General features: G+C 42.7%; 1 protein-coding gene across 1 annotated transcript in view; it reads left to right on the forward strand.

Annotated features, from left to right (window-relative positions):
* Positions 1 to 1,510: 1,510 nt before the first annotated feature.
* Positions 1,511 to 18,991, forward strand: part of LOC311150409 (poly(rC)-binding protein 4-like) — a 57,413-nt gene continuing 39,932 nt past the window's right edge. The window contains exon 1 of the mRNA XM_084187877.1: positions 1,511 to 1,654. The gene's annotated coding sequence lies outside the window, so the exon portion shown is untranslated. The remainder of the gene's footprint in view (positions 1,655 to 18,991) is intronic.

Below are 18,991 nucleotides of genomic sequence, written 5' to 3' on the forward strand. Positions count from 1 at the left end.
AATGGGTTGTGGATGGGTACTCCAGCATGACAATGACCCAAAACACACGGCCAAGGCAACAAAGGAGTGGCTCAAGAAGAAGCACATTAAGGTCCTGGAGTGGCCTAGCCAGTCTCCAGACCTTAATCCCACAGAAAATCTGTGGAGGGAGCTGAAGGTTCGAGTTACCAAACGTCAGCCTCGAAACCTTAATGACTTGGAGAAGATCTGCAAAGAAGAGTGGGACAAAATCCCTCCTGAGATGTGTGCAAACCTGGTGGCCAACTACAAGAAACGTCTGACCTCTGTGATTGCCAACAAGGGTTTTGCCACCAAGTACTAAGTCATGTTTTGCAGAGGGGTCAAATACTTATTTCCCTCATTAAAATGCAAATCAATTTATAACATTTTTTACATGCGTTTTTCTGGATTTTTTTGTTGTTATTCTGTCTCTCACTGTTCAAATAAACCTACCATTAAAATAATAGACTGATCATGTCTTTGTCAGTGGGCAAACGTACAAAATCAGCAGGGGATCAAATACATTTTTCCCTCACTGTATATATATATATATATATATATATATATATATATTCCGGACTCTGACATTGCTCATTCTGATATTTCTTAATTTTATTTTGGGGATTGTGTGTATTGTTTCGTATTGCTAACGTTACTTGCTAGGTATGTTTCACTGTTGGAGCAAGAAACATAAGCATTTAGCTGGACCTGCGATAGATAACATCTGCAAAATATGTGTACACGACCAATACGATCACCTTTCACAGAGTTAGTAACTCTCTCACTTGATCTATAGCAAATGAAGAATGTGCAATGAAATGTTATTGTATATAGCAGAAGAAAAAGTTCGTGTAATTTGTAGACATGTTTCTAAACAATAGCTGAGATATTCACTAGATGGCAGTATATGAGAGCAAGTTGTAGGATAGCCCAGTCATAATTCTGGACCGCACAGAACATACCTCCACGGGTGGGCATTAAACAACCCTTTTACTCTTTTCAACTTCGCCAACGCTCTTTTACCTGAACAGAATACAAGCCATCAAGTAAGTCTTGTGAACTGATGGGCACTGGTCCCAATTCCCACGGCCTGAACATACAGTATGAATCTATATTTCCCAGGAGCTAAATGAAGCTATTCGAAGGCGACAGTTATTGTCATTTATGACCAAACACATTTTAAAAGTCATCCTATTCAACATGCGAGAAAAATAGGGTCCCCATCAATCGAAATGACCGATTGGTCATGCGACACACAGCGGGAAGCATGAGATGTCGCCGAATTTATGCAGGGATCCCATGGGATAGCCATCACATAGCCCGGGGGACAGATCGCCAGTGGAGTCAGGAGTGGTTAGATAGTTGGGCAGAGTCTTTTACCCAGAGTACACTGAAACCTTCACCTTGGTAAGCATAGCGGTCCGAAAGTGTAGTCCGTCATTCGTTTTGAGCCGCATGCATCACGCTCCATCGAGCAGTCCCGGTCTCCACGCACAGGCGCCTTGTACTCAGTCCCGTTTTATTATTTCAGAGTGATACAGGAAGGAGAATCCGTATCAGCACACTGTGGAATCTAATGTGGATGCAAAACCCGTTTTTTAAAGATTCATGGGGATACTTTAGAGGAAATCTTGACGACCCTGCTTGTACACAGGTAAGATACGATTTTTGTGTTATTGATTCAAGCGGTCACTTGTTATTTTTCTGGTGAATGTGCAGTGATTTCTTCAACTTCTAACACCTCTTCTGTAATGTCTTGCTGTGTCTTCCTATTCTCAAATGCTGAACTATTTCAATTAGTGATAGAAAACTCCCTTGATGTGTAGATTGGACCATTCATGTAGCGTATGCCTATTATTACCAAATAACAAATAAAATACATTGTTTATGACTGAATGACCGCACACCTTTCTTTGTCTGAATATCATGGTATTTTTCCTGACATTGATTATCCTTTTTTAATTTTATTTTTTATAGTCTAGCTAGCCTAAATGTGGTTTATGCATTTTTAGACATTAAAATACACATTTTTTATTGTTTCTAATATCAAATGTTTTGCATACACACAGTATTCAAAGAAACCTGAAATGGTTGTTGCAATATAAAGACACTGCTTTTGGGCTGAACTCCACGACATATGGTGCAATCAAGACAGATGTGTTCAATGAACAACAGTTGGCTAGTTTATTGGGATTGAGGAGACAATTGGCCCCTTGTTAATAGACGTCTTTATGATAATAAAAGACGACCCAGCTGCCTAGGCCAATTCTAGCTGCACAAAGATCCCACTCAATACAACAAGGATGGCGGTGTGGGCGCGTGCTCGGTGCTGTGTATGTGTGTGTGTGTGTGGGGGGGGGGGGGGGGGGGGGGGGGGGTGTATGTGTGCGTGTGCGTGTGCGTGCGTGCGTGTGACGGGCGCATCATTCACTGGGATGCCTAATTGCATTGGTCTCTGGCTGGACTGAAAGAATAATGAGTTGACCCAAATGTCTAGTGAAGTATGCCGAGAAAAATTCTACTTCAGATTCCACTATCATAATTTCATTTTGGCACATATGTATTTATATACTGAACAAAAATATAAACGCAACATGTAAAGTGTTGGTCCCATGTTTCATGAGGTGAAATAAAAGATCCCAGAAATTTTACATATGCACAAAATTATTTTTTCTCTCAAATTTAGTGGACAAATTTGTTTACATCCCTGTTAGTGAGCTTTTCTCCTTTGCCAAGATAATCCATCCATCTGACAGGTGTGGCATATAAAGAAGCTGATTAAACAGCATGATCATTACACAGGTGCACCTTGTGCTGGGGATTTATTTCAATTGACTGATTTCCTTATATGAACTGGAACTCAGTAAAATCATTGAAATTGTTTCATGTTGCGTTTATATTTTGGTTCAGTATATCTTTTTTTATCTTATGCTGCCATTGGTCACACAGCTTGGTGATAAGTAAAGAGCTCATGTTTTTTGTATAGCCTAACTAGATCAAACTTGAGGTGACAAACAGGGTTATTGTGTACAGAACAAGCTTAAAAAAATACTTAGAATTTGGCTCATGCAATTGTTTTATACAGAGTATTCAAGTATTTATTTTAATCAGCAATTCTGATTCTCTGAAATACACAGGACTGTATTGTTATATTGTGTGTGTGTGTGTCAACCATCATTTGTTTCATTGCACTGTAGGCTCACTGTTTCTCAATCTCCTTCAACCTTTTTCTATTTAGGAGAATTGTAATTCAGCAGAAGCTTTACAGTGAACAGTCACAGTCAGGCATGTACAAAATCCCTAGTCAGATTGGAAAATGTTTTAGTGATATTTGAGCATTCACTTACATTTATAATCTGACCTGGTCAAAATGCTGCAATGCTGCTACCAATATCAAAAATCAGCTTGACGTTGGCATTTGAGGTTTGGATCTCCTACTGAAGCCGCACACAAACAGGATATTTAATACTGTTCAAAGTCCTCTAAAATGTTGATGGTTTATTTTTCTATTACATTCTGTGTGTGTTTACCAGATTTATCAAGGACGTAATAAGTTAGACCAATCGTAGCACAAAAGGCACCATTGGATTTCAGTGGGTCAATCGCCATGGACTTTCCAGGACAATAAGGTCAATGAAATAACATCCACATATGGATCGTCTGATTAGAGAAAGCTTGGTACAAACCAACACTCCCTGGTGCAATTGGAGATGAACAGAGCTTCCTGTATTCTGTTTTTGTGTCTGTTTTCAGCCTGGTCAATCCTACACTGCTGGAAACCTATATGACGAGAGACATAAGTCATGCATATCAATGATCCTATATCAGTCATCTGCATTACCTTTCTTTATCTATCTTATCTCATCTTTCTTCAAGCTGAGTTTTTAACATGATCTAATTCTACCAGGAGATCTCTTGAGGTTTAGATTCTAATTTTCGAGAGTGTCCTGGCATTAATCCATGCTTATATAGTGTTCCTACACAGAGAATCACAGTATTAGCTCCTGATTTAAATCATTCTCTCTCAGGGAGGATTGTTTGTTCATTGAGGGAATATGAGGATGGGATAGAATACACCCATAGAGATACGTGAGCCAGACTCTCCCTGGCAGATAGTGAGGATCAATAAAGGACAGAACTGTGTGTGTGTGTGTGTGTGTGTCTATGTACGTGCATGCGTGCGTGCGTTTGTTTGTTTGTGAGTGGGAGAGAGAGCGACTGAGAGAAGGATAACGTTTTCCGTGCCTGTCTTTCTGTCTATCTGTTTCTGAAAGAGAGAAAGATGGAGACTCACTCAGAGACAGGGAGAGAGACCATCAGGCATGACTGACGCTCTCAGTCTGAATGTAATTCCTTAATGCACTCCAAGAATCAAAGATCTAATAAGGAGTGGAAGGGCCTCTTCAATAATGAAACCCAAGCAGCATCTCTGCAGCAGCAGCAGAGGAAGGGCTGAGGGCTGAGAGGACTCATAAATAACTGACTCTAGGCCTGACACATGCTTCTCCAAAAGGCTGGGAATTGCTAATACCCTTCCTCATTTACAACCAGGCCCTGCCTGCACCGTCAGGGAGAAAAAGCACTGTTCTAGTCAATGAGAATGGAGTCATCAAGGTCTCTGTAATGCTATACAGTACAGTAGACAGTAGCTCTGCTTAATTATCCTAAGCTGCAGACCATGGCCATCTGTATGGTGACTGGTTAAAGACATGCTCCGGTACTTTGGCGACTAAGAAAGTATTTTTTAAACCTCCCGCTTTGGGCTGGATGAGTCAATGTGTAGTTCATACATGCATAATCTTTGAGAATAATTACTGTTTTACCTCAATAAGCCATGAAATCCCTAGTTTGAAATAGACTGTTTTCTTCCAGAGAATCTCTTTAATAGTGTTTCAGAAAAGGAGGAGAAGGATGTGGAGGTCTTGATGGGATTCGTTTTTAAGGATGCAGGCTTATTAGGTGAAAGCGATACAAGCTAAACTGAGTCATACAGAGTTTATTCAAATATTCTATTTAAGCAGTAATGCACGAGGGGGTGTGGTATATGGCCAATATACCACAGCTAAGGGCTGTTCTTATGCACGACGCAACACGGAGTGCCTGGATACAGCCCTTAGCCATGGTATATTGGCCATATACCACAAACCCCAGAGGTGCCTTATTGTTATAAACTGGTTACCAATGTCATTAGAGCAGTAAAAATAAATGTTTTGTCATACCCATAGTATACAGTCTGATATACCACAGCTGTCAGCCAATCAGCACTCAGGGCTCGAACCACCCAGTTTATAATCAATCATATTTTATTGTTCTATCCCTCATTATGTCCAGACTGTTGACTTGTATTAAAATATAACGGTTCGACCCTGTTGACATTACAGCAGAACATTAATGGTCACAGTCAGTTATGTTCAGTCATGCATTATTTTTTGTCACAGGGGTTTTCATATTACACATATACTTTTTTTCTCTGTGTATTTGAGGCAAATCCCTTGTAGCAATTAACCTGTATTTACAGTAAGTCCATTAACCTGTGTTTGTTAGTGTGGAACTCAATATTAGGAAGGTGTTCTTAATGTTTTGTTCACTAAGTGTAGACTCTGTAGGGTACAACCGATGCCTCCCACACACACAGCATCGTCGATGGAAATAGATTTCATGTCGCAAGTACTGCTTTCTTTATCACATATTTTGACAAGATGTGTGAGCCTTGTTGAACAGCTCCAATATGAAATACTAACGATTTACAATGCATTGATATGTGAACAGTTCGTCCTCACAGACCTTCATAAGGCTTGTGCAGTGCACAACAAGTCAGCTCAATTTTTAGACCATCTTGTTTGGCTATGAGAAGTTTCTCTTTGCGAAATGCAACGTGATAGTCTTGCTCCCTTCACTATCCCAGGTATGAACCCTGAGCTGGTATGAGCTGACATAGCCGATGGGAGTTTCCCATGAAAACACTTTACTGTATTTATTGTGTCTCTGATAGGCTCATCACCCTGCACAGCCAAACCCCATCGCTCCTCAATTCAATCTAACCTGCTCTGCAATATTTACGGAGTAGTTCTTTGGTCAAATAAATCACAGATTGTTTTACTACTACTACTTGTAATAATAATAATTAGGTGGGTGCATATATTTGTCCTATTTACCACATGTAGAAGTGGGTATTATACGCATGTGTGAATTGGAAATGTGTTTTTTGCATATCCCTCCTGAGACAACCTCGGTGAGGTCACGGCCATGGTCGTCTACTGCTACTACTACTACTACTACTACTGCTACTACTACTACTACTACTACTACTACTACTACTACTACTACTACTACTACTACTACTACTACTACTACTACTACTACTACTACTACTACTACTACTGCTACTTCTACTACTGCTGCTACTACTGCTACTAATTGTACTACTACTACTACTACTACTACTACTACTACTACTACTACTACTACTTCTACTTTACTACTACTACTACTACTACTACTCTACTACTACTACTTCTACTACTACTACTACTACTACTACTACTACTACTACTACTTCTACTTCTACTACTACTACTACTACTACTACTACTACTACTACTACTACTACTACTACTACTACTACTACTACTACTACTACTACTACTACTACTACTACTACTACTACTACTACTACTACTACTACTACTACTACTACTACTACTACTTGGGGTGGCAGGTAGCCTAGCAGTTAGAGTGTTGGGCCAGTAACTGAAAGGTTGCTAGTTCAAATCCCAGAGCCAACAACTTGGAAAAATCTGTCGATGTGCACTTAACTCTAAATGCTCCAGGGTTGCCGTTGATAATGGCTGACCCTGACCTTGGCCACACTCTCTGAGGATCTATTAGAGTGCGTTGGGATATGCAAAAAACACATTTCCAATTCGTATAGTGCAGACTTCTACATGTGTGAAATAGGACAAATACTAGCACCCACAAAATTATTACTACTTCTACTACCGGGTAGACTCCCCTAAATATGTCTATTTTTCTGATTAAAACGTATGTGTGCGCGAGGAGTAGTTTGTAACAAATACACTTTGTAAATGTTGTGAAATGAAGTTTAATTGAATTCCAACTTAATGATTGAATTCCAATAACATGAAGATGGTTTATACAGGGCAGTATTTTATATTTTTAAAATCAGTCAGCAAACACTATTATGCAGAGGGACTTACAAGCAGTGCATAGGCCCACAATGAGGCAGCTGAACTGCTACAATACACACAACAGCACTTCAAAAGTAAGTGATGAGGATGGAGTAGTGTGTATATATGAAGGGCATGAGTCTTAGTGGCAGTAATCCGCTTTGCTCTGTGGAGACAGTCTATAAGGCAGTGAAGGTTTCTCTTTCAACCGGCCGTCTGCATCAGCGTGTGTTTTTGCATCGGCGGCTGGGGAGGAGCTTTTTATCCCCCCCCCCCCATCCTCAGCTGCTGAGCGCCTGAAATATTTAACAAGGACTGCACTATTCTTGGATTTGTGCTCCGTTTGTTTTGAAGCTTATGTAATAATAACCCGTTGTGTTTCATCCCACCGCAAATGGTAGTGTTTGGTGTACGCATGCCATTCTCAGACAAACACTCGCTTGGCAAACTGAGGCAAAGTGTGTTTTACCAATGAGGGGTGTAATGCCATCGTCAATATGATGCAAGGTTACTCTGAATGACGGCAGAGGTTGGGAATGTACAGTATGTGGCGCCGAATGCCATTCCATTCTATTTAATGTGAAGGTATTTTAGTATTGTTTGTCCTTTTATGCAGTAAATTGGTCTCTTGATGGCTGTTTTGGGCCTCTCTGGGCAAATTGTTGTGTTAGATTTCAGAACAACACTGAAAGCTATCTCTCAAATTAAATCAAAGTTCTGAAGCATACATTCTAGGTCTACTGTGCTGGAAAAGTCCATCCACACTGAAAGTCAATCTAATGATCAGTTAATCTATTCATACTTCACTGTTCAAGCTTCTCATATTATTGGCTTCTTTTTTTCTAGAAGCTATTGATCTGCCTCTCTGTCTCTGTATATGTCTCTCCCTGTCTGTGTCTCCTCCCCTCTGTCTCTCTCTTTCTATGTCTGTCTGTCTGTCTGTCTGTCTGTCTGTCTGTCTGTCTGTCTGTCTGTCTGTCTGTCTGTCTGTCTGTCTGTCTGTCTGTCTGTCTGTCTGTCTGTCTGTCTCTCTCTCTCTCTCGCTCTCTCTCTCTCTCTCTCTCTCGCTCTCTCTCTCTCTCTCTCTCTCTCTCTCTCTCTCTCTCTCTCTCTCTCTCTCTCTCTCTCTCTCTCTCTCTCTCTCTCTCTCTCTCTCTCTCTCTCTCTCGCTCTCTCTCTCTCTCTCTCTCTCTCTCTCTCTCTCTCTCTCTCTCTCTCTCTCTCTCTCTCTCTCTCGTCTCTCTCTCTCATGTCTCTCTCCTCTCCTGACTGCTCTCCAGTGAGGTCTCAGATTCTCTGACTCATGCTCTGGATTGGAGGATGGGAGGAAGGAGGGAGGAAGGAGGGAGGATGGGATGAAAGAGCGGATGAAGAGGGGGAAAGTCATTTTGCAGATGGAGAGAATGACCTTCATCCAGTGGGATAAAAGCTTGAGTTAATACCTTGCTAAAGTGTATTCAGTACAATGCCAAAAAGTATTCAGAAAGATGTATGGTGCAAACGCAAGCCCTCTAATAGGAGATGTGCCATTAGAAATGAAGAAAATGAAAATTACCCAAAGAAATACTAGCGTTGAACTACTGATTAGTAGATAGGGCCCCGTTTTCCGAAAACGTAATCCGGCTATAGTCAGTTATTTTTTAAAACCAGTTAAGGATTACCCTATTTTTTAAGCCATCCGAAGTGGTCTCTGATTCTCGCAAGATGAGTTTGCATTAGAGCAGAACTGAAGCATGCTAGATGACTACAGTATAGAGATCATCTGCACTGGCACTGCTGTCCCCACTACAACCAAAGCCAGCATAATTACAGCCTCTGACACTGTGTTGCTGTGTGTCTGGAACAAGCAGCCACTCATAGCTAAGGGCTGGCAACACAGAAACATGGCCTCTCTAATGATCACTAGCTATCTGGATGTTTGCCTTCTGTTGTTCTCTTCTCTCATGCTTTAATGAGAGGAACTATGGTTTCCTTAATATTGACATCGGACACGCCATGAAAGCAAATACCTTACGAGTGGCGTCATCACGTGATCACCGGAAACGTTTGATATTGTGAATGTCAACCAGACAGTTAATTTAGCTTTTTGTACATTGCTAGCAAATGAAGAATCCCTTTCACATGCATGAACTAGCATGGATTGAGGGCTGACAGGACTGCACCAGATTGACAACCAGAGACAACTGGCATTTTATGTAATGACATAGTGTCATACTGACTTTATGGCATCAGTTGTCAACCCAACTCACTAATAATACTAATCAAGCTCAAACACACCCTTCTAATGATAGTGTCAAAGGGGTGTCACTCTTCCCTCCCCAACTTCCTCTCATCTGATGTGTTTCTAAGGAGATGATATGTTTCAACGTAGTGCAGATGGATTGATATCTCTACCAGTTGCCATGACATAATGCATCCTTTACCCTCACTGATTCTCTGCGCTCTTAGAAAAAAGGGTTCCAAAAGGGTTCTGTGGCTGTCCCCATAGGATAACCTTTTTGGTTCCAGGTAGAACTCTTTTGGGTTCATTGTAGAACCCTCTGTGGAAAGGGTTCTACATGGAACCCAAAAGGGTTCTACCTTAAAACAAAAGGCTTCTACCTGGAACCAAAGGGGGTTCTTCAAAGGGTTCTCCTACAGGGACAGCCAAAGAACCCTTTTTGGTTCTAGATAGCAATTTTTTTTCAATCCCATATCCCCTGTTGGCTCTGCTACAGGAAATCATGTTCACTGACTTCACTTGCCTGAGAATGAACTCAGATTGCATGTTAAATATAATGCTTCAGTGGGAGCACACAGTGAGCTAAGGCTCATATGGCTAAGGTGGCCAACCAGCAGTACACCAGAGCAGGGCTGCTGGACTCCTCTCTGCGGCAGTAAACTGCCTTAAGTAGCAGGAGGCAGTCAGGGGTCTTGTAACCCTCTCTAGGGGGCTGGGTTTGGCTGGACAGGCAGACACAGTTCCAGATGAATGCTGGATCTGATACGAAGGGAAGGATGGAAGAAGGAAGTCCCCCCTGTGCCGAGGCTTGACCCCTCCCATTAGAAGTGACAGAGACGCTGAGAGATAAAACAGTGGTCTAAGTGACAGAGAAGGAGACAGAGACGCTGAGCGATAAAACACTGGTCTAAGTGACAGAGAAGGAGACAGAGACGCTGAGAGATAAAACAGTGGTCTAAGTGACAGAGAAGGAGACAGAGACGCTGAGAGATAAAACACTGGTCTAAGTGACAGAGAAGGAGACAGAGACGCTGAGAGATAAAACAGTGGTCTAAGTGACAGAGAAGGAGACAGAGACACTGAGAGATAAAACACTGGTCTAAGTGACAGAGAAGGAGACAGAGACGCTGAGAGATAAAACAGTGGTCTAAGTGACAGAGAAGGAGACAGAGACGCTGAGAGATAAAACAGTGGTCTAAGTGACAGAGAAGGAGACAGAGACGCTGAGAGTTAAAACAGTGGTCTATGTGACAGAGAAGGAGACAGAGACGCTGAGAGATAAAACACGGGTCTAAGTGACAGAGAAGGAGACAGAGACGCTGAGAGATAAAACAGTGGTCTAAGTGACAGAGAAGGAGACAGAGACACTGAGAGATAAAACAGTGGTCTATGTGACAGAGAAGGAGACAGAGACGCTGAGAGATAAAACACTGGTCTAAGTGACAGAGAAGGAGACAGAGACGCTAAGAGATAAAACACTGGTCTAAGTGACAGAGAAGAAGACAGAGACGCTGAGAGATAAAACACTGGTCTAAGTGACAGAGAAGGAGACAGAGACGCTGAGAGATAAAACACTGGTCTAAGTGACAGAGAAGGAGACAGAGACGCTGAGAGATAAAACACTGGTCTAAGTGACAGAGAAGGAGACAGAGACGCTGAGAGATAAAACAGTGGTCTTTAATTTCAAGCCTCTTGTTTCTTTTCGCCTTTATCGCTCTCTCTCTCTCTCTCTCTCTCTCTCTCTCTCTCTCTCTCTCTCTCTCTCTATCTCTCTCTCTCTCTCTCTCTCTCTCTCTCTCTCTCTCTCGCTCTCTCTCTCGCCTCCCTCTGTGGAGAGAAAGTGAAAAGCAGCCATGCTCAAGGAACCTTTTCATCCTTGAGTGGAACTAAATGTCTTTAATGTCTTTAAGTTTAGAACATAGACTTATATTCCACTTTGCTAAAAGATCTCATGGCACTTATCGTAAGATTAGGGGTGTTAACCCCGGTGTACTGGCTAAATTCCCAATCTCATGGTCACCTAATCATCCCCAGCTTCCAATTGGTTCATTCATTTCCCCTGTAACTATTCCCCAGGTTGTTGCTGTAAATGAGAATGTGTTCTCAGTCAATTTACCGGATATGTTTTAGTTTTTTAGATATAATAATATTTTTCATAATTAATAAACACATTTAAAAAATGTTATAAATTGATTTGCATTTTAATGAGGGAAATAAGTATTTGACCCCTCTGCAAAACATGACTTAGTACTTGGTGGCAAAACCCTTGTTGGCAATCACAGAGGTCAGACGTTTCTTGTAGTTGGCCACCAGGTTTGCACACATCTCAGGAGGGATTTTGTCCCACTCCTCTTTGCAGATCTTCTCCAAGTCATTAAGGTTTCGAGGCTGACGTTTGGCAACTCGAACCTTCAGCTCCCTCCACATATTTTCTATGGGATTAAGGTCTGGAGACTGGCTAGGCCACTCCAGGACCTTAATGTGCTTCTTCTTGAGCCACTCCTTTGTTGCCTTGGCCGTGTGTTTTGGGTCATTGTCATGCTGGAATACCCATCCACGACCCATTTTCAATGCCCTGGCTGAGGGAAGGAGGTTCTCACCCAAGATTTGACGGTACATGGCCCCGTCCATCGTCCCTTTGATGCGGTGAAGTTGTCCTGTCCCCTTAGCAGAAAAATAACCCCAAAGCATTTGACGGTGGGGATGGTGTTCTTGGGGTCATAGGCAGCTTTCCTCCTCCTCCAAACACGGCGAGTTGAGTTGATGCCAAAGACCTCGATTTTGGTCTCATCTGACCACAACACTTTCACCCAGTTCTCCTCTGAATCATTCAGATGTTCATTGGCAAACTTCAGATGGGCCTGTATATGTGCTTTCTTGAGCAGGGGGGCCTTGCGGGCGCTGCAGGATTTCAGTCCTTCACGGCGTAGTGTGTTACCAATTGTTTTCTTGGTGACTATGGTCCCAGCTGCCTTGAGATCATTGACAAGATCCTCCCGTGTAGTTCTGGGCTGATTCCTCACCGTTCTCATAATCATTGCAATTCCACGAGGTGAGATCTTGCATGGAGCCCCAGGACGAGGGAGATTGACAGTTCTTTTGTCTTTCTTCCATTTGCGAATAATCGCACCAACTGTTGTCACCTTCTCACCAAGCTGCTTGGCGATGGTCTTGTAGCCCATTCCAGCCTTGTGTAGGTCTACAATCTTGTCCCTGACATCCTTGGAGAGCTCTTTGGTCTTGGCCATGGTGGAGAGTTTGGAATCTGATTGATTGATTGCTTCTGTGGACAGGTGTCTTTTATACAGGTAACAAGCTGAGATTAGGAGCACTCCCTCCTAATCTCAGCTCGTTACCTGTATAAAAGACACCTGGGAGCCAGAAATCTTTCTGATTGAGAGGGGGTCAAATACTTATTTACCTCATTCAAATGCAAATCAATTTATAACATTTTTAAAATGTTTTTTTCTGGATTTTTGTTGTTGTTATTCTGTCTCTCACTGTTCAAATAAACCTACCATTAAAATTATAGACTGATCATTTCTTTGTCAGTGGGCAAATGTACAAAATCAGCAGGAGATCAAATACTTTTTTCCCTCACTGTATATTTGTTTAAGACTACCAAGAAACAACAAGGAGGGGAGGCAGCCTCGGCGGAAGTTGTGACACTCCAATTATGCTGAATATGGCTGGGCATGGCTCAGACATCATTAAGGGCTATGGACAGCTGCAGCTACAGACATGCTGACAGAAAATATAAAATAAGGTTTGGTTTTTGGGTGAAATAGGTTATTTTGACTTGTGTTTCCCAAATGGTGGATCAGGATCTGGACAACCTGTTGGGTTGTAGCCAAAGACTGGGTTGTACCTTTAAGGTTGACATTGCAATGTCAAATTCAATTCCATCACTTTCAGTATGTACCTATAGTACCCAATAGTACCTATGAGAATACAGCCAAAGACAACATCAAAACATCACCATCCTCACTTTGTGTGGCGGATTATCTGTTCCAAAAGTCAACCCTGTCTGAATGAACTCTCCCCCTTTATCGTTGGGTTTTGATTATCCTGTCTCTCCTTCGTAATTAGAGCCTTTATCCTTTCACTCATGTTTGGACCCTACTGCAACACAAAGACAGGCCGGGCATTTTGATGGGTATGAATGATGTCAGAGAAAATGGAGGGAGCGTGTTCCCTATAGACCTCATTAGGGTTTGGAGTGGACGAGTGGTGCCATTAGAACCTAAGTGTCTGTCTGACCACAGTTGTTTGCTGAAGAGAAGCTGGTGGGGTTGGGTACTCTGCTCGCTCTCTAAAACAAGGAGGCGTATACTTTTCTGTTGGTTAATGTGGTGCAGAGGGTTCTCTGACCTTCGGAAAAAGCGATCGCAGTACTACATCATTTAAGACATGAATTATGAATATCTTTCATGCTCTTGCTCTAAAATGTTTTATACATTAATTCACTGGTTGTGCTTTTATTCAGTCATTCATCTTCAGGTTCTGGATTAATTCTGTCAATTCAGTTAACTCTAGAGGTGAATAGAAATTGGGTTATTTTCAATTAATCCCTTGAAATGACTGAAATTGGATTGAAATAGAATGTATCCCTTCCAGCCTTAATGTTGATTATCTGTAGTACTTAAGGCATCATGGCAGTTGCTGTGGCCCCTAGATTACTTTTTCCCTTCTAACATCTCAACAGCTGAGGACCTTGTGATCAAAGCCTATCTTCTCCTGTGTTAAAAGTAGACACCCTCTCCCTTTGTGTGTGTGTGTGTGGTGGTGGTGGTGGTGGTGGGGGGGGGGGGTGTTATCATCATGTATGTGTGGTGTGTGTGAACTGTGAAGTGATCTACCTTGCGCCCTCTGCCCTTACACAACTTGTGTACGCAAGTTGACAACCTTTCCCCTCCATGTGTCTAAGAGGGAAACCCTATCTGATCCCTCTGGACACCCTATACCCCTCACCCTTTATATGTACAGTATGCAGAGGGAACCCTGTTTCCTTCTCTCCATGGTGATGAGGTATGTCCCCATTCCTCACCCCATCTGTTCCCCCTCTGTTCCCCTTGTCCTAGGCCCAGATCCAGAGCCATACCCAGGCCTGCTGTTGTGTTGCTGTGTTAGTGCCGTCTTAGTCTCAGAACAGGTGTCCAATCGGTGAGACAAGTGGGTCAAACAATATTCTTTTCACCTTCAGCAGTCTCTCAGGACACTCCTGGAAACACAGAGACAGAGAGAAGACAATCAGTGTCGAGGGATGGCAGGACAGCTGCTTTTATCTGTCACGTCTTTGATGTTTTTTTTTATCTGTCACGTCTTTGATGTGCGCCCCAAGAAAGGAGGAAAGAAAAAACTATTCTACAAAGAGATCTTTAACTTTTTGTTGAAGGGGCCTGAAAATTAGTAGTTATACTTGTCAGTGTAATAACCAAGAGGAAAGTAACATGTATTTTCGGGTTCTTGGAATGTGTTTAGTGTAACCGGTGTGAAATGGATAGCTAGTTAGTGGTGCGCACTAGTAGCGTTTCAATCGGTGACGTCACTCGCTCTGAGACCTTGAAGTAGTTGTTTCCCTTGCTCTGCAAGGGCCGCGGCTTTTGTGGTGCGACGGGTAACGGTGCTTCGAGGGTGACTGTTGTCAATGTGTGCAGAGGGTCCTTGGTTCAAGCCCAGGTAGGGGCGAGGCGAGGGACGGAAGCAACACTGTACATTAGCATATATGATATTGAAACTTTTTTTGTGACTATTGAGATCATGTAATGAATCACAATTGAACCAATCATCAGACTGTCCAATTAGACAGAGCAACAGCACTGTGTGAGGTTCAACGAACATACAGAGAGACAGACCTGCAGGACTGTGTGGCTGCTATCCACCCTGCCTCCACCCTGTCCTCAACCTGCAGTGCAGTCTGGTACCTCTCTAATGCCCCTGCCCTGAGTTCTGAGTAGATCTGAGTTTTAATTTAGAACAGAGGGGCTCTGTTCATTCTGGAACACTGGTGCTTGGGATTCTGAGAATGGGTTGGTTCAGAGGCTCACCACACCGCCCCCTCGCCTCACAGACATATAGCACATGCCTTGTTATCAGCCCAGAGTGCAGCACATAATGATCCCTCCAACCATTAACTCCTAATGCAATAAAGCGCTAACATTTTAGCCGTGCCCTACAGCATAATGAAGTTAGCGCGCCGTTACGTAAATGTGTGTGCCATGATAATCAGATGTGTTTCGGACCATGATCCAGCATGCACGCAACAGTAAACTCTGCATTTCTTCTCTTTCAAAGATAAGAGAGGGAATGTTTGGTTTTCAGTTCATCTGTAGTCAGCCCTCGGGCCACTATGTTGTGTAACATCTTGGAGATAATTGTGTGAGGCTTTAATATACAGTGGGGGAAAAAAGTATTTAGTCAGCCACCAATTGTGCAAGTTCTCCCACTTAAAAAGATGAGAGAGGCCTGTAATTTTCATCATAGGTACACGTCAACTATGACAGACAAATTGAGAAAAAAAAAAATCCTGAAAATCACATTGTAGGATTGTTAATGAATTTATTTGCAAATTATGGTGGAAAATAAGTATTTGGTCACCTACAAACAAGCAAGATTTCTGGCTCTCACAGACCTGTAACTTATTCTTTAAGAGGCTCCTCTGTCCAACACTCGTTACCTGTATTAATGGCACCTGTTTGAACTTGTTATCAGTATAAAAGACACCTGTCCACAACCTCAAACAGTCACACTCCAAACTCCACTATGGCCAAGACAAAGAGCTGTCAAAGGACACCAGAAACAAAATTGTAGACCTGCACCAGGCTGGGAAGACTGAATCTGCAATAGGTAAGCAGCTTGGTTTGAAGAAATCAACTGTGGGAGCAATTATTAGGAAATGGAAGACATACAAGACCACTGATAATCTCCCTCGATCTGGGGCTCCACGCAAGATCTCACCCCGTGGGGTCAAAATGATCACAAGAACGGTGAGCAAAAATCCCAGAACCACACGGGGGGACCTAGTGAATGACCTGCAGAGAGCTGGGACCAAAGTAACAAAGCCTACCATCAGTAACACACTACGCCGCAAGGGACTCAAATCCTGCAGTGCCAGACGTGTCCCCCTGCTTAAGCCAGTACATGTCCAGGCCCGTCTGAAGTTTGCTAGAGTGCATTTGGATGATCCTGAAGAGGATTGGGAGAATGTCATATGGTCAGATGAAACCAAAATAGAACTTTTTGGTAAAAACTCAACTCGTCGTGTTTGGAGGATAAAGAATGCTGAGTTGCATCCAAAGAACACCATGCCTACTGTGAAGCATGGGGGTGGAAACATCATGCTTTGGGGCTGTTTTTCTGCAAAGGGACCAGGACGACTGATCTGTGTAAAGGAAAGAATGAATGGGGCCATGTATCGTGAGATTTTGATTGAAAACCTCCTTCCATCAGCAAGGGCATTGAAGATGAAACGTGGCTGGGTCTTTCAGCATGATAATGATCCCAAACACACCGCCCAGGCAATGAAGGAGTGGCTTCGTAAGAAGCATTTCAAGGTCCTGGAGTGGCCTAGCCAGTCTCCAGATCTCAACCCCATAGAAAATCTTTGGAGGGAGTTGAAAGTCTGTGTTGCCCAGCGACAGCCCCAAAACATCACTGCTCTAGAGGAGATCTGCATGGAGGAATGGGCCAAAATACCAGCAACAGTGTGTGAAAACCTTGTGAAGACTTACAGAAAACGTTTGACCTGTGTCATTGCCAAAAAAAGGATATATAACAAAGTATTGAGAAACTTTTGTTATTGACCAAATACTTATTTGCCACCATAATTTGCAAATAAAGTCATTAAAAATCCTACAATGTGATTTTCTGGATTTTTTTTTCTCATTTTGTGTGTCATAGTTGACGTGTACCTATGATGATTACAGGCCTCTCTCATCTTTTTAAGTGGGAGAACTTGCACAATTGGTGGCTGACTAAATACTTTTTTTCCCCACTGTAAAGGTGTAAATTAGCCTAGATAATGTTGTCGAGTCGATCCATTGTGTCTCTTTAAAAGCAGATGAAGTTCTTTCTAGCCCAGTACATACCTTATCACCGCCACTCTGCTTTGCTCTCTGGCCGATGCTGAAAGGCCAGCATTACAAGGCTGTGCCGTGGTAATTCATCGGACACCACAGGCTTAGGCAAGTAGCAGCCAAGCTACCACATGATATCAGAGAGGGATGGCGTGTTACGTTTAAAGACCCTCTGCATGCAAACTGTACATAAATAAACAGATAGCTAGCAGCCCTGGCTGTTAAACCTGTCTAGAAATGGCCTCTGAGGAATAGCATTTTGATAAACAGCAGACTCCCTTTGATTAACCATGATCTCCACACATATGACATACCCCAACCTGCCTGCACAAAAACAACATGGACACCCACATGCCGCTCTAAAACAGCTTGAAAAATGTATGAAGTGATTTGAAGAGGCAGGTTAATAAAGAAGGAACCTGCTGGAAGCCGGAGGGAGCGATTGTGTTTCTCAATGATGTCTTCATCAGTAGGCCAGCAGCAGCATACTGGGTATTGAAGGCTAGGTGGAATGCACTTGGCTGACGGTCAGCAGCGTTCCTATTAAAACAAGTGGCCTTGACCAAACAGGGAGGATGGGATATGCGAGCCACTCTACAAGTGCAGAACAGAATCCATATGCAGGGACTGCAGCGTCAGCTGGACTGCTCTGACTTACTCAAAAAACATCATACAAATTAGTATTATTATTAGTGTTAGTGTAGAGGGCTGGGGCTATGTGTGTGCATGTGGACTGTAGTACGGTGCCAGAGTTTGGGTCGATTCTAATTCATTTCAGGAAATGAATACAATTTCATACATCACTTGAAAATACCCATAGAAAAAACATTGTCAATTTCCATTTACTACTTCCTGAAATGGCTGGGTCTGGAATGGCTGGGTCTGAAATGGCTGGGTCTGAAATGGCTGGGTCTGGAATGGCTGGGTCTGGAATGGCTGGGTCTGAAATGGCTGGGTCTGTAATGCCATTGCGTGAATGACTCTGGAGAATAACTCGATAAAGATGATTTATCAAATCACCAAAATAATATGTGGTAATTTCGCAGCTCTTCATTTGCTCTTAGGGATTGTGCGCTTAGTTTGATTACTGCTACTGGTGCAGCAGCCAGCTATTTATATTTTACCAAGCCTGTATTTACTCTGTCTGGGCTGACAACAGTCAGAAACCACCGTAAATCAAGAGGAAACATAAATATCTCCATAAGCTAATTATACACCCTGTGTGCCTAGACTGCTGAGCACCCAGGTGACTCACAATATGTCACAAGAACTGACATGCACGCAGTGTACCCAGTAGTGCACTGTCAGACTGGATTCAGTGGAAAGGCCTCTCATTGGTTGCTGATGTGTTGAACATGTTCTAATCTCTGCACCATCCATTTTACCTGTTTCTTTCTCACTGGTCCTGAAGCTTATCTATTTCTGTGTACAACAGCCTAGTCTTCACATAGTTGGAGCACAGCACATCACATCACATCACAGTACAGCACATCACAGTACAGCACATC

This window comes from Coregonus lavaretus (assembly GCF_964263955.1).
Source record: "Coregonus lavaretus genome assembly, chromosome: 22".
NCBI lineage: Eukaryota > Metazoa > Chordata > Actinopteri > Salmoniformes > Salmonidae > Coregonus > Coregonus lavaretus.